The 16,458-nt window shown below is 40.6% G+C and overlaps 1 protein-coding gene across 8 annotated transcripts in view; it reads left to right on the forward strand.

Annotated features, from left to right (window-relative positions):
* Positions 1-3,246: 3,246 nt before the first annotated feature.
* Positions 3,247-16,458, forward strand: part of NIPBL (NIPBL cohesin loading factor) — a 227,934-nt gene continuing 214,722 nt past the window's right edge. For all 8 annotated transcript variants that reach the window (XM_062212605.1, XM_062212607.1, XM_062212606.1 and 5 more), the window contains exon 1: positions 3,247-3,583. The gene's annotated coding sequence lies outside the window, so the exon portion shown is untranslated. The remainder of the gene's footprint in view (positions 3,584-16,458) is intronic.

Below are 16,458 nucleotides of genomic sequence, written 5' to 3' on the forward strand. Positions count from 1 at the left end.
GCGCCGGCACACCGGGTTCTAATCCCAGTCGGGGCACCGGATTCTGTCCCGGTTGCCCCTCTTCCAGGCCAGCTCTCTGCTATGGCCTGGGAGTGCAGTGGAGGATGGCCCAAGTGCTTGGGCCCTGCACCCACATGGGAGACCAGGAAAAGCACCTGGCTCCTAGCTTCGGATCAGCGCGATGTGCAGGCCGCAGCGTGCCAGCCGCAGCGGCCATTGGAGGGTGAACCAACGGCAAAGGAAGACCTTTCTCTCTGTCTCTCTCTCTCACTGTCCACTCTGCCTGTCAAAAAAAAAAAAAAAAGCTAATTGACACCTAAATAAGTACTCAATAAATATTTAAGTGAGATGAGAAACTTCAAGACTATTTAAAATTTAAGTTAAATGCTGCAATTACGCCAAAACTTTCAACCACAGATTCTATCAACTATAATTATTTGGACATATTAAATTGCTAGTTTAGCAATAACACTTAAGGAAGTATATAGGAGAATAATTGTGCTTCCATAAACCAACTGAAATATTGGTATTTTGAAACTGAGAGAAAAACACATTCTGAGCCATTTGTATATTAGGTAAAGCTGTTCTTAAGATCAATGTCTAATTAATTATATTAAAGGTTATAAAAATACCTATCAAGACTGTCTTGTTCAAAAAGTCAAAAGCTTGTAATATAGGAAAAGGCTTATATATAGCCTCTAGTTTAGTGGTCTATTTACTTACTTTTCCAGCATAAGGTATAAAAGTTCTCACAATTCTAGTTTTCAATTTTTAGTTTGTGGGTATACCTGGTGCTATCACAAGGTAAGGCAATGTAAATAAATAGTAAACTAAATGGTGAATTAAAACATCCACACTAAGCCTGACTTCAGCTTTCACTGAACCTTTTCTTCATAAGAAAACTAAAAATATATCTCACTAGCATTTGTTTTGTTTGACAGCATAATTGAGTAGTAACCAAAGTAGCCATATGTGGCCTTTTTATAAAGGCCTCATAGCCTCAGAAAAAAAGCACCTTTTGAATCACTGTGCCTGGCACACATTCTGTGTGCAGTAAGTACTTGCTGAATGAATTATTCTATTAGTGCTGGATTTGGGTCGAGTCAATCTCATAGATTTTAATTTACGGAAGTAGCATATATTAATACGTGAATAGAGAGCATGAAGAATGCAGTTTGAGAGACTCAGATGAGCAAAGCTAACTGGCCCAGTCTTTCAACGTTCAGATGATCCACTAATCCACTCTCCAGCATGCCCATTTACAAAACCTAACAAGTCATTAGCACCAGTTTGTGGGTTGCTGGTGTTGTGGTGGGCTTTCAGAAGTCTGGAGACCATCTCTTTTACTAGAGCTCTATAATAAATGTGCATTTTCCCACTAGATATCTTCCCACAGTTTCACCATCTTTTATAAAGTTCTGTGTAGTGTGTAAATATATATTAAGTATATATGAAAAGGTGACATTCAGAAATGGGGGGATGTCAAGGACTTCAGAATCCTCTCTGGCTTATTAACCAAGTATTAAGCACTTATTATGTGGCATCATTCTAAGAGCTGGTCATTAACAGCAGTGGAGAAAAACAAATCTGGAGGGTACGTTCCAATAGGGAAAGAGGAAATAAGAAAAACCAGTAAGATAGGTAGAATGTCCGAAGAATAAAATGAGAAAGGGGCCAGAGAACTTGGGAGTTCACAAAGAGCGGCCACCGGAAGCACTGACAGGGCATGTGAACCGCGCGCCGAAGGTGAAGAGGCAAGCCCCGTGGTGAACCCGGGGAAGAGCCGGCCGAGGGGAGAACAAGGGAAGACCCCCCACCTCCGCCCACCGCTCCGCGTTCCAGGGGCCCTTCCCTCCTCTCGAGACGCCAGCGACAAGACCTGAGTCCCCCGAGTGCTTTTTAGATAAAAGGAGTGACCTCTAGGCAAATTTTCCCATTTTGTTTTCTTTCTTAGTGCACTGTACAGGCACAAATACACGATACCGTTAACGTTGACTTAATGAGCTCATTAAAACAAAACAATTCCATCCCATTTGAGTAAAATTCGCTTACCTACCGCGCCTTTTACCTGAAGAATAGCCCCCTTTTGATTTACACAATAAACTTTACAGAGAACTGGGGAACGATGACGTTAGTTCGCTCTACAGTGGAAGACTACAGAAAGCACGATACTTGTACGTATAATCACATTGGATACTCCAGCCTCGTCCAGTGCCTCAGTGTTTCCAACACAAGGAAGAAACCGACGTCGGAACTCTGGCGCCCACCGTGCGCCCGGGGCCGGGGTCGCCGCCGCGGCGGTCCGCGCACTCGGCTCCACCCACACCTACGGGGGGCGCCGGGAGCCGGCTCGGCCGCCCGGCAGCGCCTCCTCGCCACAGCGTCGCCTACAGGCCTTTATCCCGACTGGTAGGGAAGAGCCCAGACCACCGCCAGCAAAAAGCAAGATCAGCAGAGAACGCCTAATTTCCACAAATTAAATGCATCCCAAGCACGATTCCAAGTCAGTCCAGCTGGGAGTCTTCATGACTTGCGAGGATTGCGTTCGTCCTCCGCAGAAATGACTCACAGACGGGCGTAAGGTCCGGCCTCTCAAAAGGAGAAGGTGTAGGATACATCCATCCACCCGGCTGCAGGGACACACCATTTTAAAAAGGGCACTGCCGCCGTCGCATCGCGGGCGTCCTCTACGCCGCCTTGCCTGGAGTTCGGCCCCGCAAAGCTAACGACGACGAGCCGGGACGGCGAGCGTGGCCTCCAGCCGCCGCCCTCCGCGGCCTGCGAGCCTGGCCGGGCCTGAGCGCCCCCCACGCACACGACCACCACCGAACTCGGGCCCGGCGCCTGGCGGCCTCCGGGAACAGAAAGCCCAGAGCGAGCCGCCCCGGCCGTGCCGCAGCCCAAACGCCGCTCCGCAGGGTCGACAACGCCCGCAGCATCCACAGCCGCCCCGAGGAGGAGGGCGTCGAGGTGGGCCGCCGCCGTCGCCCGACTGCCACCGCGGCCGGGCCCGGGTGCGGCGCTCGCCGAGGACGCGAGCCCAAGTGGCGGCGGCGGCAGCAGCGGCGGCGGCGGCGGCGGCGGTGGCGGAAGTGGAGTGGGGAAGAGGGGGTGGTTGTTAGTGTTTGGCGCCGGCGGAGGGAGTCATTCCTGCAGCTGCACTTCCGGTCGGCATTTTGTTCTGAGAGGGAGAGACGGAACGAGAGAGAGAGACACACAGGGCTCCTTCCCCCCGCCCTCCCCCCCCTCCCTCCGTCGGTACCGACTCACCCGACACCACCAAGCCGCAGGGAGGGACGCCCCCGCCGACAGGAGGATTGGTTCCCGGGCCCGCGGCGATGCCCCCCCGGTAGCTCGGGCCCCTGGTCGGGTGTTTGTGAGTGTTTCTATGTGGGAGAAGGAGGAGGAGGAGGAAGAAGAAGCAGCGATTTGTCTTCTCGGCTGGTCTCCCCCCGGCTCTACATGTTCCCCGCACTGAGGAGACGGAAGAGGAGCCGTAGCCACCCCCCCTCCCGGCCCGGATTATAGTCTCTCGCCACAGCGGCCTCGGCCTCCCCTTGGATTCAGACGCCGATTCGCCCAGGTAAATTCCTGCTCTTTATTTCGGCGGCGGCGGCGGCGGCGGCGGCGGCGCCAGGTCCTCAGCGTCTCTCCTCCTCGCTCCCCTCCCCGCCGTTTCCTTAGCGGCCCCAGGTCTCTTCCACGGGCGAGTCTGGAGTTCGCTCCTCTCCGGTGGCAGCCGCCCTGGGTGGCGGTGGTTTTGTACCCTCTCCCGGCCGGCTCCGGCGGCGGGGACTGGGCTCCTGCCGGGCGGCCGGGGAGGCGTAGGCCCGGCGGAGAGTGCAGGCCGCGGGCCAGCGGAATCTACTTGAGCTCGGGGATTAGGAGAGCTCCGGGCTGAGCGGAGCGACTGCTGGTCGGTGACAGGCCTCGCCCGGGAGAGGAGCCGTAGCTAGCGAGGAGGCGGAAACAATACAACTAACAGCAAATGTGCCCGATCGTCCCCATATTTACAACTTTCCCAGTCTGGGAGTGGGGAACGTCCCGGTGAAACAAACAACCCCCCTTCTTCCCCCTGTGACCCTATGAAGGGAGGAAGTAGTTTCAGTTAGTGAGACAAATGTAAATACTCAGACACGGATCCAGTGGTGATTCTTTTCTCTTTGTAAAACTTGTTTGGACGTTGGAAAGTTCATGAAGACTCGTTTTCTTTTTGAAAGAATTAACGAATTAAATCCTCCACATGAATATTTGGTAGAGAAAACCATAGTGTGGTACAGTGCACACCCCACCACCACCCACCCCAGAGCTTTTATGTTGTTTGACAGTGTGTATGTTGCACATGGACTTTTTATTCAAAGACGAGTGTAAAGTACTTGACAGGTTTACTCTGCCACTTTATATTTTGTATGCGTTATGTAAGGACAGTTTTAAACGGCTGTACGTAAAACACTCATGTGCTTCCTGACCTAAACGTGTACAAGCATATAAAGAATTTTAAATGTTCTGAGAATTGTGCTGAGATAGGGCAAAACCAGTTTTCTTTAAAAGGATGGAAATTAAGTTACACTCAAACCCCTTAGGAAGTTAAAAACCATATATATGTAGAAGGTGCCATCCTTTCATGTCAGGGAAGATCTTCTTGAGGTCCCAGGATTGTCATTGGCTGTTTGTGCCATGATGTTTGACTGTGTAATGAGAGAGGTGTCATTTTAATAGGTCAAATGTATCTGTAAATGCTGGAGAAAAATATCAGTTCTACCTTAACAAGTTCTAGTTCACAACTACATCAAGTGTCTAAAGCGTGTTTGTGGAGGCGTTGGTAATGTAGGTTGGTGTAAGGGGGAAAACACCGATTTAAAAGTCCTCAGTCATACAAATTACCTAGAAAAATTAAGTGTACCTGGGTTAGACTGTTTTGATACTTTGTTTTCGTATTCACTGAAGGAAAACTTTCATTGGTTAAAATGAAGCAACACTGCTCAACAAAGTCCCTGTTTTACTAGACAGTGTTACATTGGCTCAAATTTTTTGTGTCCTTATTAAATTATTGTCAGTGTACAATAAGTAACTTTTCTGGAGATTATTTTTGAGTTTAGCATCCTGTTTACAATAAATTGGCCCACATTTCCTTCAAACATACGGATAAATGTTTAAAAGAGTGAAGTTAATATAGCTGTCACGTACTGGGCATGTTTTTAATGCTATAAATCCGTGTAGTAGTCAGTAGCGTGTCCGTGATTTGTATTGGTCAGGGAGCAGTTTGAATTTTAAAAAGCCTGAAGCTCCTGCTGAGCCCCAATCCCGGCCTCCCTCCCTCCCACTAATCTCCCATTCCTGTCTTTGTGCTGCCTGCTCCTGTTAGACACTGTTTGCTATGGGGCCTCAGGCCTGCAGCGGGTGGGGGGGCATGCCAGGGAGGGAGAGCTGAAGGGAGCGAACACCTCATGTTTTAAGAAAGCAGAGGGTTGGTTTTTTGGCAAATGGGGTGGGGTAAGGTCTTCATTATAAATGTTTAAAAGGTGCTCATGTTCCTGTGATTGTCTTTATGACTTTTATTTAATTAAAATACTGAGACGTGTGTCAAGGGGTAGACATAGTTCTACAAAAGGTAACGGAAAGAAAAGTTTTTCTTGCTGAGTTTTCATCAACAGAAGCAACTTATTTTTTGAGTTTTATAGTTACAGGGCTCTTTCTTATGCAGTTTGAATCAATATGTTAGATACTGGTTTGCATGATTGATTTCTTGAGACTTTGGAAGTAGATTACAGCTCATTAGTTCTTCTCATCTTATTTCCCCAATTCTGTATATTTAGTAATCTGTAAGTGATGTAGATTGTTTGATGTCTTTCATTAGGATAGCATAAATGTTTCTTTAAGGTACCTTTGGAAAAAAATTTTTTTTTGTCTGAGTCAAGCCAGTTATAAAGCAGTCATTTTAAAAGGAGAAAACATTGTGTGAAACACACATAAAACCAGAACTTGGACTTTAAATTTCTGACAATTTGCTGAACAGAATAATTTGTATTTCTCTAAAGATTATAATTTGTTCTACCTCCCCTCTATTGATTGAGATATTAATCTGTCAGTGGCTATTTTTGTATTCCCATCTTTAAAAAAAAAATTAGTAAAAAGAGAAAGCCATTCATTGTCCCTGTAATCTTATAACTCTAATTATATCATTTGGAGAAATATTTTCCTAACATACCTAAACAAAATTTCAACAGTGTAGTAGTGTAGTTTATTGTTTCTCTTGAGTTTGCAGAGGTGGCAATAACTTGTATTATTTGAAGTTTTAAAGTAAATAATTAAACTCTAGTAAATCAAAGTTGATTATTAAATAGTTAATTCTTTTTAGTGTTTTGAGAAGTGTGTATAGGATGCTTTCTCTTCAGAGTCTTCAAAATTTGTTAAAGTTGTTTGAGAGCATTTTTGAACCTGTGTGTGACAGATCATTATACAGCTGTGCACCTTTAAGAACAAAAAGGTTGTATTTGAAGAAAGGAAGATTGTCTATTAAGAGTCTCTTTAGAAATGAAAAGTGGAAGTTCTTACTATGATAATAAACAGTTTTGGTTCTGCATAATGCTATTATTAAATTTTAAAAATCTCATGAGCCAAGCTATTACGAAAATTTTCTTTATTTAGAGCTGAACCACTCAGCTCCAACATTTAGTTCCTAAGGCTTCTTAATTAATTTTATTTTTAATTTTTTTGGTACCTATATATTATCAAACTGTCATGGAAACATTTGAACTGTCTGTGTTAGATTTGGACATACCCTATGGTGATATTTTTACTTTCTCAAAATAAGATGCAATAATTCATAATTCAAGAGTGAATAAAACCTGAGAGTTTGAGTTTCATATAGTTTCATCTAACTCTGTTTATTGGAAAAATTACAATTTGTAAGTAATTTTAAAAAATTGTCATTTTTACATGAAGTGATTGAGAGGTCTAGGATAAATAAAAATCCCTTTTGCAGTTTTAATTCTGTTTATTATATTTATTTTTCATAAAACAGGAGGAAACTACTGACTAGGAATCTTTATTAGAAGGCTGATAACTGTTTAGTTGAAGATACTTTAGTATCTTGGGCATACTAAGTTGACTTTGGTGGAAATTTATGACCATATGCAACCTTTTAAAAATGCACTTTTAAACAGTTTTTGCTATTTTCAGCAGTTGTCATTTATAATAATTCTTTGTATGTTAAATTGGTCCTCTTTAAAGTGACATGAGCCCATGTATAAACATTCTCATATTTCTGTGAGAGAAGTAACCAGGATAATTTTCATTTTTTGATTAAAAGGTTGAAATAGGTCACATGATTTGTGTAGATTTATACAGTGAGTCATTTGAAGAGTAAGGGATTCCCTGACACTTACTAGTTTTTTATTAGATTATGTTGTTTTAAGAAATGTCTGAGCTCTGGTCTTGAAACTAAGTATTGCTCAGTGCTGACACTACTATCATTTTTTAATTATCTAAGTTCAAGGTGGTTTTTCCCTTTTTCTCCTTCTTCCAAAGAGAGGTGATTGATACCTGTTTCTTGGTTGTATTTTGCTGGAATGAAAATAGTAATTTTACATTAGAAGTCTTGTGCATATGTGGTGTTTGAATGATTTTATATTCATATGTGATTTTATATTCATATGTGCCTACTAAGGGATATAAGGGAATTAACTATATTTGTAGTGAAGAATGTAACACCTCCTGAAGTGTTTTAGTTTTTTTAATTTTGTTTTTAAGAGTATTAGAGGTACTGGTATTGTGGTGTGGAGGATTAACTCCCTGCTTGTGATGCCAGCATCCTGCCTGTGTCAGAGTAGCCTGGCTACTCTGCTTCCTAGCCAGCTTCCTGCTGATGTGTCTGGGAAAGCAGCACTTGATGACCAAGATTGGTTTCCTGCCACTCATGTGGAATATCCTGCTGGAGTTTTTGGCTCCTGGCTTCTATCTGACCCATCTCTGGCTGTTACCATCATTTGGGTAGTGAACAAGCAGATAGATGATTATTATCTGTGAATGTTATCTGTCTCTCTCTGTCACTCTGCTTTTCAAATAAATCTCTTAAAAATGAATTATTTGAACTTTAGTGTTTCTAGTTGATATAAAAGCAATTTCAGAAACCATAACTCCTAAGGCCATCATTTAATTTAAATGGCATTTTGTAGCCGGCGCCACAGCTCACTTGACTAATCTTCCGCCTGCAGCGCCAGTACCCCGGGTTCTAGTCCCAGTTGGGGCGCCGGATTCTGTCCCGGTTGCTCCTCTTCCAGTCCAGCTCTCTGCTGTGGCCTGGGAAGGCAGTGGAGGATGGCTCAAGCTCCCATATGGGAGACCCATATGCACCCGTGTGGGAGACCAGGAGGAAGCACCTGGCTCCTGGCTTTGGATTGGTGAGGCGTGCTGGCTGTAGCAACCATTTGAGGGGTGAACCAACAGAAGGAAGACGTTTCTCTCTCACTGTCTAACTCTGCCTGTCCAAAAAAAAAAAAAAAGGCATTTTATGTGCTCAGAATATTATGTGCTCAGTAAATTAAGTGACAAAAGTGATTTTAGGTGTTTTTCTTGTCTATAATTTTGTTTTTATGTAAATCTGGAGTCAATTTTAATGAATTGAGTTTTGTCAGATTGAGTTATGTTTTAAGGAATATTTCTATTCTTAAAATGTATTATTAGAAGACATCGTTCCTTAATAAAGCAGTGCCCGCTAATGTTTTGCTCCATACAACTTTGAGATCTTACTATTAGCCAGGAGTTGTGCTAAGCATGTCCTCATAATATTATATCATTTCCTTCTTTCTAACAAGCCTGTAAAGTAGAAACAATTATTGTTCAGAACTTAATATATGGAGAAATTGAAGCTGGAAAGGTTTAGAAAATTGCCCATGGTCTTATAACAAGTAAATGATTAATCTGATATAACTTTGTTCTTAAAGATTTAGGGTTCTACCTTTTTAGTTTTAGTTTTAGATTTTTTCATTGCTTCATCAATTCAAAACTTACAAGTCACATGGTCAAAGAAATTGTGTACCTCAGGTATAGAAGCTAGAATAGAATTCATGCTATACATTCATGCTGTAAACTTCAAAAAGTTTGTAGGAAATGCATGTTATGAAAAACTTGCATGGATTTCAAAATTTTTGCACAACAGTAAATTTATCTTAATTTCACTTTTCCACATACTTTTTTATTTAGCCTGTATATGTAACATTTTTAATGCAGCAGATCTTTACTGTTATATTTTAATTTTGTTAAGCTGTTTGTTAATTTTTTACTTCTCAAGTTTTTTTATATTGAGTTGAGATTGTCAAAGCATCTTTAAAAAAATTATTTATTTGTTAATTTGACAGGCAGAAATAGAGGGAGACTCGGAGATCTTTCATCTGCAGGTTCACTCCCCAAATGACTGCAACAACCAGGTCTGGGCTAGCCTGAAGCCAGAAGCTAGAATCTCCATCCTGGTCTCTCAAATGGGTAGCAGCAGGCCATGAAGTACATGGGCCATCTATATTCTGCCTTCCCCAGGTGCATTAGCAAAACTAGATCGAAAGCAGAGCATCTGGGACTTGAACCCGAGCAGCTGGGACTCCAATATAGGATGCCAATGTTAAAGCGATGGCTTAACTCACTGTACCACATTTTTGGCCCCAAAGCATCTATTTTTAGAAAGGGAAGATTCAGCTTTGGAACGTGATTTCATTCTTAGAAATACATATGACCAATTGTAGTATAATTAGATGAATCTGTAAATTAATGTGACTGATAGTTTTCTTTTAACTCCAGCACTTATATTGCCACAGAATGTTGGTATTTTCAGAGTCATCTACTTGGGAGGTTGTGCGTTAATACCCTAGTTGTTGTTGCCATTGCATAAACCATATGAGAATTCTTGTTGTGAATACCTTGAGAGAGTTTGAGATAGTCTTTTTTTTATCTTTCATTGCAAATCTTTATTTTCAGTTGAGGTTTCATTTTAGATACAGTTAAAAAGTCATTTGAAACAGGTTAGGAAAAGATATTTTTTTGTACCAGGCATTGTGGCCATTGCTTTATGTTTACGATATATGTTACTGAGTGGTTTGTAAATGCCAGATACCATGCTGACAACTTTATATGAATTTTCTCAGTTCCTCAGGGTATAGTATGAGATTGATTATATGAAAAACTAAGGTGTAGAATGACTGAATGACTAGCCCAGCCTCACACAGCTAAGTGCAAGAAAGTGGAGAAAGAACTCCAGAGTTGATGCCTAACCACTATGTAGTGTATCATGATTTGAACGTCCCAACTGCCCATCTGATTCAGTGGTAGTGAACTTATTTTACAAATGAAAATGGATTGATGTTCATCATATATAACAAACTTGCTCTGGCAAATCTAGCAAGTATAGGATTCCAACCTAAATTTGTTAAATTCTGAAATCTCTATTTTCATTCTTACCATTCTTCCTCCTCAAACTTTATAACACGATTTTTGATGGAAAAGATAGACTAGGTTATAAAGTAGTCATTTAGTTTATCTTATGTAGATCATAAAGATACTATCGAGATAATTTATTTACTTGTTTTATTTGAGAGACCACATATCTACCCAAGAGACAGGAATTCAATCCAGCCCTCCCATCTGGATGTCAGGGACACAACTATTTGAGCCATTATTGCTGGGTCTGTGTTAAGCTGGAAGCCAGAATCAAGAGCCAGGAATCAAATCCAGACATTTCTTTATGGGATACAAGTGTCCTAAGTGGTGGTGTTTTAACCACTTGTACCAAATGCCTGCCCTCTCGAGAATTTATGAAGAGGAATCCTAAAATATTTTGGTCAGTCACAGTGGATTTGTTATTTGATTATAATCTGTTAAGGTGCCGGCACTGTGGTGTAGTGGGTACAGCTGCCATACTGATATACCACATGGGCACTGGTTCTAGTTCCAGCAGCTCACTTCTGACCCAGCTCTCTGTTATGACCTGGGAAGGCAGTGGAGGATGGCCCAAGTATCTGGGCCCTTGTACCCACGTGAGAGTCCCTGATGAAGCTCCTGGTCCTGACTTCGGCTTGGCCCAGCCCTGGCCATTGTAGCCATTTGGGAAGCAAATCAGCAGATGGAAGACCTCTGTCTGTCTCTCCTTCTCTCTGTAGCTCTGCCTTTTTAAATAAATTAAATAAATAAATAAATAAAATTTTAAATATATATATATAGATATGCTATTCTTTTACATCACTATAATATATAAAATGTATGTACAAACATGCATTTAAATAGGATATTGATTTTTAAGAAAAATATGTGTTGTGGAGTTTATTAAGTAGGGTTACCTGTAGAATAGCTAGTTTTAGAAAAATCTGACAAAGCATTTTATTTTCTGGACTTTGTTATGATTGAATTACTTTTTATAAAAATATTGAGTTTTGGCCTGCGGCGCCAGCACCCCAGGTTCTAGTCCCGGTCGGGGCACTGGATTCTGTCCCTGTTGCTCCTCTTCCAGTCCAGTTCTATGCTGTAGCCCAAGAGTGCAGTGGAGGATGGCCCAAGTGCTTGGGCCCTGCACCCGCATAGGAGACCAGGAGAAGCACCTGGCTCCTGGCTTCGGATCAGTGCGGTGCATCAGCTGCAGCACGCCAGCTGCAGCGGTCACTTCTGGGGTGAACCAATGGAAAAGGAAGACCTTTCTGTTTCTCTCTCACTGTCCACTCTGCCTGTCAAAAAAAATTAAGTATTTTTAATCTTTTAAGAATATGTTAAATTTCTGAAATAATTCATGTCAGTAAATTGCATGCCACCTTATATACATAGAAAATCATTTAAACACATAGACCAAACTTCTTTTAAGTTTTATTTTGGCGTATTATTTGCCCTTTTGCAAAAAGGAAAACTTTTTTAGCATGAACACTCATGAGGTTACCAATATTATTTAATTTTTAATATGCTTTTCTATGTATTCACCTGTCTGAGAAATCTCGAAGGTGTGCTGTACTCACAATTTTGAAATGCTAGATTCCCTTTTTGTTAAGAATTAACATACTTAGGTCACATTATTTATTTACTTTTTAAAACGTTTGTTGAAATACAGAATGGCAGAGAAAGAGAGGGGAGAGTTCTTCTGACTACTGGTTCACTCCCCAGATGTTCAAAAAAGTCAGGGCTGGGTTAGGCCAGGAGACAGGAACTCCATCCCTAGTCTCTCTTATGGTTGTCAGGGACTCAAGTAGTACTTTGCCATTATTTACTGCTTCCTGGGAACACTAGCAGGGAGCTGGGTTGGAAGTGAAGGAGCCAGTATTCGAACCAGCACTGTAATATGGAGATGTGGGTGTCTAAAGCTGCAGCTTAATCTGCTGTACAACAGTGCCCTAGCACTAATTTTTTTAATTACACATTATTCTAGGTCTTTAAAACTAACAGTGCCTAAAATACCGAGAAATTATTAAAATTCAGACTATGGTTTACTTAAAAATATTTTTCTTTATGTTGATGTTTACCATAATTAATTTGTTATTTGTAAAACAATGTCCTTGAAATTAATGCTAGCCAGGAAATACATCACTGAGTTTTCTAAATATTGCTATTTGCTAACCCTTTTAGTATTTTTAAATCTATTTTTAGTTATCTTTATCCAATTGGATTGTGGGTTGCCGATTTTCAGCTAAAGAAATTGATCGTCAGGATCGGGGTTTGTGGCACAGTACAGAGGAATGAGCAGCTGCTTGAGATGTCCACATCTCATATCTGGGTGCCTATTCACCTGCTACTCCACTTCTTTTCCAGCTCCCTAGTAATAATGTGTCTAGGAAGCAGCAGATGATGGCTCAGATACTTCCTGCTGCTCATATGGAGTTCAGGCTCCTGGCTTTGGCCTGGCTAAGCCAAGGCTGTTGTGGTCCTTTGGGGAGTGAACCAGTGGATAGAGGATCTCTCTTTATCTTTCTGTTATTCTGCCTTACAAAATACATAACTTTTTTTTTTAAAAAAAAGGAAATTGTTCATCTGAGTGTAGTTTATATGTAATTTAGTTTTTCTTTATAATGGGCAAGTTACAGTTTCACATGGGCTTAAAGTGCATATAGCTCCTTTTATTATTATTAATGCTATTCTTAAGTTGTATATGAAAAACTATTTCCCCCCTAGAGTTCTACTTATGCTTCAGAAGATTCTCAGATTGAAAGTTGAAATGCAATGGCCTAAAAACTACTATTGGCATCATTCTTTTTCTTTTGAAAATAGAGATTCTATCCTACCTTTAGGTTATACTGAAAGATGGTTTTTGTTCAACTCTACTAATCTATTTTACTTTTTTTTTTTCCTTCCCTTATGTATGTTTTTCTTTTTCTGTCCATATCCATTTCATCTTTATCTTCCCCTAAGCAAATTTTTACATAGTGTAATGAATCTAGGTGTTAGCTGATTGTTGTTAAGCTGGAAGGTCTCTTTAGTCTTTTTTTTTTTTTTTTTTTTTTTTTTGACAGGCGGAGTGGATAGTGAGAGAGAGAGAGAGAGACAGAGAGAAAGGTCTTCCTTTGCCGTTGGTTCACCCTCCAATGGCCGCTGCAGCCGGTGCATCGCGCTGATCCGAAGGCAGGAGCCAGGTGCTTCTCCTGGTCTCCCATGCAGGTGCAGGGCCCAAGCACTTGGGTCATCCTCCACTGCTTTCCCGGGCCATAGCAGAGAGCTGGCCTGGAAAAGGGGCAACCGGGATAGAATCCGGCGCCCCAACCAGGACTAGAACCCGGTGTGCCGGCGCCGCAAGGCGGAGGATTAGCCTGTTAAGCCACGGCGCCGGCCAGTCTCTTTAGTCTTTAATGTGCTCTTTTTTCTGATGAAACCTAGAGCAGTTTGAAAGGCCTAAAACTCAGAGATCTTCATAAGTTCAAAATATTGATGGTACAAAATCATTGACATTAACCATGAAAATGTATGTATGTGTAGTGCTTTTACCTTTCTTCTCTAGTCATGCATTAGTTTTCAGAATGTTAGTGTGAAGACTGGAATTGTTTTGTAAAGAGAAATAAAACAACTTTTTTTCTCTGATCATTCCATTTTATAGCACTTGTGCAATTTATTGTATTTTTTGATAAAATAAATTGTTTCTATGTCAGCCAGATCATTAGCTCTTTGAGGGCAAGGGACTAAATTATTTTCATCTTTAGGTTCTGTTTTTCTTTTCTTTTCTTTTTTTTTTTTTTTAAGATTTATTTATTTACTTGAAAGTCAGAGTTAACACACAGAGAGAAGGAGAGGCAGAGAGAGAGAGAGGTCCTCCATCCGCTGGCTCACTCTCCAATTGGCCACAACGGCCAGAGCTGCACCAATCAGGAGCCAGGAGCTTCCTCCGGGTCTCCCATGCGGGTGCAGGGCCCAAGGACTTGGGCCATCCTCCACTGCTTTCCCAGGCCACAGTAGAGAGCTGGATCAGAAGTGGAGCGGTGGGGAAGCGAACTGGTGCCCATCATGGGATGCTGGCACTGCAAGCAGCGGCCCTACCCACTGGGCCACAGCACTTAAAACAGAACCTAGGTTCTGTTTTAAAGTATTCATTGAACTAATTAGTTAGAATTGAGCTGTGTGATATTTCTTAAAGATACATCTCTAAATCCAAAATTAGTGAGTGGTGAGTATATCTGTTAATTTTAAATTGTAATTTTCTTGGATATAGCCATATTCTTGAGGCTTCTTGCTTTTGGGATAAGAACATTTTACTTACTTACGTATGTCAGTAATAGTACATAAATAGCTATGTATAAAAATAAAGAAAAGACAAAAGCAATTCCTTTTTCAGCTGTTAATGAAAAATAGAAAGGGATTTTTGTTCTGGTTCCTTGAATAATATAATAGGGAGCAGCATAGTGGGATTTATTACAAAAGGGTAAATATCTAAATACTTTTCTGTTTTAATCTTCAAATAGATTTATTATGGTATTAATTTGCTGTGCTGATTTTTATTTTCTTTGTGTAGATAAATTAACTATAATCATAAATATATTACAGCACATTAAAATACTCTTCAGCTAAAGTAGTGATCTGACAACTGAATTATCTAAAAAATTTAAGTCTTTTTTTTTAAGGTATAAGTTACACAGCAAAATTCACTCTTTTACTTGTATGGTTTGATGAGTTTTGACAAACATACAGTCTTGCATCCACTACCACCACAATCAACAGTAGTTCCATTGCCCCAAAAAGTGTTCCTTTGTGTCTTTTTGTAATCAGTTACCTACCCCTAGTCTAGCCCATAGCAACAAAATCTTATTCTTGTCCTTATTAATTTTACATTTTCTGGAATGTCATATAAGCATACAAGATAAAAGCATAACCCCTTGTCTATGGTTTCTTCACTTAAAAGACTTTTGAGACTCATATAATGTTGCATGTATCAGTAGTTTGTTGGTAACTGGGTTTTGAAATTACATTTAATGTACTATTTGATATTCTTATGAAAGGACAGACGTGGTCTTCAAAGTGTTCATGGAAAAATGCATATTGTGAAGACACTGCATGGATTTCTAAATTGTTTTTAATCAAAATTAAGCTTTTAATTACATTTTTCCATAAACTTTTTGAAGTGACTTATATTATCAAAAATACTACTTGAACAGCCTTAGATGTGTCTCACATCTTGACAGCTGTGTTAATATATTACTTGTCCATTTTTACCCCTCATTCCCCAAGCTGAGTACAAATGGTATTATTATTAAGTGATATTTATTTGTATTAGTAAATGCTGTTAGGTTAAATGCTCTACTAAAGAGGTGAAACAGACCTTGCCCTCTTTTTTTTTTTTTTTATGGTAATTAAAGGTAGCATTCTATAATTTGAGCATATAGCACATAAAGCCTGGAATAAGAAATAAAGGATAGAATAATGATTCACCAAAAATTGGGTTCACAAATTTAACTTTTTATGAATTTATTATAAAAATAGAGCATAGGTTACTGTGAGAAATAGTCATAACCCTTTTTTCTGCTGTTTGAAAAGCTGTACTGTTTATTGGGGCAGATAATAAGAAAAGTACCCATTTTCTGATCATTTTCTCTCCCACTCTTTGAAACAACATTCTGTCTTGGGTTCAAAAATATTATCTTCTTGTCACTTCTCTATGTCTTTGACCTTTTTGCTAAAAAGGAAAGGACTCTTCCTCCTCTTCATACCCCTTTAAATATTTGTATCTCAAGGTAGTTCTTTAACTTCAGTTCTCTTTTCTGCTTCTCATATTTTCACATAATTTGTTACATACTACCTGGATAGGTATACATATGACTCAGAAATCTGTCTCCAAAATCTATTTCTTTGCCGAGCTAGATCCTGTTGTCTACCCGGCACCTCCTGATGGTTCCACAAATAGTAGAAATTTGGATGTATTTATCACTGAACTCATCTCTCAGTCTTTGCATACCCTCATCCACCTGTGCTACCCAAAAGGAAAGAGAGCCATTCTTCTCAGGTTAGGTTAATGTT

The sequence above is a fragment of the Lepus europaeus genome, chromosome 15, assembly GCF_033115175.1.
Source record: "Lepus europaeus isolate LE1 chromosome 15, mLepTim1.pri, whole genome shotgun sequence".
NCBI classification, from domain to species: domain Eukaryota; kingdom Metazoa; phylum Chordata; class Mammalia; order Lagomorpha; family Leporidae; genus Lepus; species Lepus europaeus.